The sequence below is a fragment of the Nelumbo nucifera genome, chromosome 2, assembly GCF_055504915.1.
Source record: "Nelumbo nucifera cultivar China Antique chromosome 2, China Antique-T2T, whole genome shotgun sequence".
NCBI classification, from domain to species: Eukaryota; Viridiplantae; Streptophyta; class Magnoliopsida; order Proteales; family Nelumbonaceae; genus Nelumbo; species Nelumbo nucifera.
Genome location: NC_142650.1, coordinates 90,968,133 through 90,972,941, shown reverse-complemented (window position 1 = coordinate 90,972,941; position 4,809 = coordinate 90,968,133).

The following is a 4,809-nucleotide window of genomic DNA, read 5'->3' as shown; positions in this document are numbered from 1 at the left end:
CTCCCCCTAGAAGTGGACGCCATGTCGCTAGAGGCCTCCCGAGCCTCCGGGATCTGCTCCCAGGCTCCCCCCAAGCTTGAGGGAGCATCATCATCCTGCCTATCGCCCCTGTGATAGGAATGGCGTGGGTACCCAGACATGGCTGACGGCGATTGGAACTCACCAGAGTAGACGGAACGGAGCGGACTGAGGAACTCGAGTAGACTAGGCGAAGTACGCGACCTCAGAGTCCAAAGCAAGATGGCGTGGAAGGAGATAGGGCCGAGGGGGCTCCCTATTTATAGCCCTCACCCTTTCAAACTGACGGTCCGGATCAAAGCAGATCCAACGGTCTGCGGGCGCCTTGACTGCACGCTTTCTGAAAACCGAAGGCGATTGACGGCACATCTTCCACGATTAAGGTAGTCGCAGCCGCACGACATTCGGAATTAAAGGCCACCTCAGCACGTTTTTGGAATCCGAAAAGTTAGAGAAGTCAGAAGATCTCTTGATTCCTGCAAATGCGTTTATTGGGGATAGTCAATCAAGTTTGAATTTTGGTCAAATCAGTCCATCACGCTTCATTAACTCCCCGCGCTAAGGCAATACTCTTAGCCCGAGGAGTGGGGGGCAATTGATGAAGGATGATTTGACCCGACCCATGAAACGGCGACACGTGGATGCTGACTCAGCGTAAGCGACAGCTCAGCATTGTGGTCCAGTACAACTAAGTAATGGGCCCATAAAGCAGCTCGCTACATGGTAGCGAGCTAAAGGAGGGCTCGCCACAACGCGAGCTCCGGGTTCCCTGAGCTACCTCTAAAGGGATATTCCGAGGCAAACTTTAACTTGCGAGCTAAGAAAACCAGCTCGCCCGAGCTCCCGAACAAGACAAGTCATCCCGATGACCAATTCTACTAGGGGTACTTCTGAAGTATTCGAAGCTCGTTGCAAAGTAGCTCGCGAATGGGTCACACGAGCATTCCTCAAGAAGCTTCTATTTAACAAGCCGTACCAGTCAGACTGGGCCATGTCCCTAACTGACGGCGCAGTCCCTGTCCTTTCGATAGTCTGCGCCCACGTGTCTTAGTAGGCGGAGGCGTGCCTGTCACTTTGGGGACGTGTCACTCGCCCGAGTAAGGAGTTCGTCCCAACGGCCACTTGCGCAGCCCTGGCAGGTAACGTCTGTGGCAGGGACCCAGTGGCGGTTATGCCTGATCTCGCAAGAGCGCTCCTATAAAAGCCCTCAGGGCAGAGGAGAAACTTTTTCTTGAGACCTCTAATCTCTCGAGTATAGTGATAAAGCGCAACCTCCACTCTTAGCCTTTGTTTCTCTCTTTACTTTCCATACACAGTACTAACTTAAGCATCGGAGTATTCCCATCGGGGAAATCTCCGGGAATCCTTCCTTTCATCTTCTCAGGTGCCGCTCATTGCCAACAAGGAGCCAGTCAGCAGCCAGCTAGGAGTGCCCAGATCATGCCACATCAGATATCAAGCATGGGAATGGAATGAACATTGGTGTTAAGAAATCTTTGGTCTTTTACAGAGGATTAACCCAAAGAGGAATAAAAATTAATTGGATCATGCATGAATACAGAATTAAAGAACATTAAAGGTCTGTAAATGATGAACTTGATCACATGAAGGTATGCAAATGGAATGAACATTGGTGTTAAGAAATCTTTGGTCTTTTACAGAGGATTAACTCAAAGAGAAATAAAAATTAATTGGATCATGCATGAATACAGAATTAAAGAACATCAAAGGTCTGTAAATGATGAACTGGATCACATGAAGGTATGCAAATTTGGACTACGTCATCTATATACACCATATATGCCCAGTTTTTCAAGATAAAGAGTATTGAATACCTAAGTACGACAAATATAAACACATGTGATTTTTTATTTATTTTGAATATGATGAATCAACCCTTAATTTAACCAAATAACTTCCACTAATCATAGATTTAGATTTGAGTATATGGGTGCATGTTTTGTATAAAGTTAGATGACTCAAACTGGTAAAGTTTAGGAAATTAAAATGTCAGCCACTCAGCTAGAGTCAATTCAGCATGATTTGTAGTATATATTTTGATAAATTTTAGGCTTTTGAAATTTATTTTTCAATGTTGGGTGGCCTTTGTTAACTGGTGAAACAGGGGCTAAAAGTAGAATGTTGAAAATGTTACAAATTTAAAAATGCATCATGCACTATTTTGTAACTCCGAACCTAACAAAATTGCTGAATAATAAAGTAGAAAATATACGTATTGGGATGATTGTTTACCCCTAATAAGTTTACGATAAACTATTAAAACCCCTATCTTAAGGCATTTTGAGTTTGTAATCTTTTCAGCATTCCACTTTTAGCACCTAACATTGTATAGATTCAACAGACTTGAATCAAGTCAAATTATTAGGTTTTAAAAAATACATTTATCTGTTCATTAAAGCCATAATTTTTTTTAAGAATTTGCATTGGAAAACACATCTTCATGGATGCTTATTTCCTCATCTAATAAATGTTTCTTCCTTCTTTAGATGGACGATTATGTATTATGCAGAATATATGAGAAGAAATGTGGTAATTGCAATAGGAATAATGCCCCTACAGTTGAAGCTAATGAAAGTGATGAAGTTGAGGTTGAGGTTGAAGATGGGTTTGAAGTTGAAGAGGAAGAGGAAGATCAAGGGCAAGGTGCAGCAGCAAATAGAGAGGAAGAATGCATAAATAAAGCCGGTGAAGGTGTAGACAGAGAAGAAATGGCATATCTCAAGCTAATGTGGGTGTAGAAAAGGTGAAAGAAGACATATTTGGAGTCATCGCCCACATGATGAATTCTGGCTTTGATAGCTTCTTGCCTCCCCCAGGCTTTTTTCATTCCAATGAAGATTACCTTACTTTCGGTGCTCTAATCCAAGAACAGAAGAACCCTAGCTTGGACTTCAGCAACTCACCTAAGCCTTTGGACACATATGGCTTTAATAACACAAATGATGGTGAATTGCATTCAAGCCGATATTCGACATACACCTCATTTTACGTAGGCAATGAGTTTGAACCAGCTCCAACAATGCATTTCCATGATCTTCTAATAGGCACTTCATTTAACAAAGCCAACAATTTTGTACTAGCTCCTACAATGCCCATGCAGAGTCTTCCTCCAACTCCAACATACACTTCATTTAACATGGAAAACAATTTTAAACCAATTCTAGCCATGGCCTTGCAAAGTCTCCCTCCAATGCAGACTCTACTGAATATGGAGAATCTTGCACCACAATTTGGGATGCCAATGTAGAATGTGGACCAGCCTTCTACACATGTGAGCAAGAGACACAAAACCCATTGAGATGGAGATACAATGTAGGTTATTTGCTTTTGGAATAGGTAGTTGATTGTACATGTGATGAGTTCTGTAATTGGATTTTACTTATTCTCTAAATAAGGAAAAGTTTATATTCCACTTTCATACAACGTTGTTTGATATTTTCTAATGGCCATTGCATCACTCTGTCATTAATTTGAGTTCAGATTAGCTGAATGCCCCTCGTTGTTTAGTAGGCTGTGGGGCCAATTATAACAAGACACGTTAGTTCAACATGTTCAAGCCATTCCCATGTGCAAGTCTCTCTAATAAAGATTGATGGGAGTGTTTCACATTCTTTACAGTTCTCTTCTTTTCCTTTTATTTTTATTTTTTTGCTTTCTATCTTTTATGCCTAACCCTCTCCTTCCCCTCCCCTTTTTTCTCCTGCCTCCACCCTCTACCCTCTCTCTGTCGGTTAGCTTCAGTAGTCCTCGTTGGAAACCTTCAACTTCCACCACTAGCTCTCTCTCTCTCTTTCTCTCTCTTTCTCTCTCTTTCTCTCTCTTATTCTACCACAAAGATATTGCTGTGACCATTGCAAATTTAAGCAACTTATACACATGACGGCAACGGCACAAACCAAACAAGATGTAGAACCTTCAAACTTGTTAATAGCCCAAGCTCTGCTTTTTGGTTATTATTTCCTATGGCTATCAGAAATTGATTTAAGTATATTTTCAAGAAGCCAAATCTCAGAGTTTCAAGAACCACCCTTAAACATGAAAATGGAGTGGCAATCTTCTATTGTTGCTTTTCAGAAACAAACTTACCAAATTCAACTGATTGGCAAGGTGGGTTTTTCCTTGTTGAAGGACGAATGTTCTGAAAATCTGTTGTATTTCATAATTTCTTTAATGAACCACTGAAAACAGTTTATATCAAAATATAATTACTTTTGTTTATTGGACACATACATAAAAGCAAATCCCCTTAATTGGAATTCAACAGCAAAGTAGTGACATGTTCTAGGCGAGAGAGAGAGAGAGAGCAAAGGAGGAAGGAGACAAAGGGTGGACGCAAGTGAGATGTGAGAAAGGTGGACCAGGGGAGGATGGAGGGGATCAGGGTAGAGAGAAAAACAAATCAAAATAAAACAAATATAAAAATTCTAAACAATTCTCATCATTATCCACTAGACGAATTTCTAGATGGTGGGAAAACGACCCAACTTTTTCAAGAAACCCATGATGTCATAATTGAATAACAAATATTTAAGTTTATTTTTAATCATATTGTTACCTTTGTTAATTTTCAATTTCTATCTTTTATTTGATGAATATTAATTAGTTGAATTTTAGATATGCCATAGTTAAGATAAAAATTATATATATATATATATATATGTATATATGTGTGTTAATATGTATGCAAATATGTATGTATACATGTAAATATATATCTATATGTGTATATATGGATGTGTATAATCATGTTGGGCTGATGCTTAAGAGCTA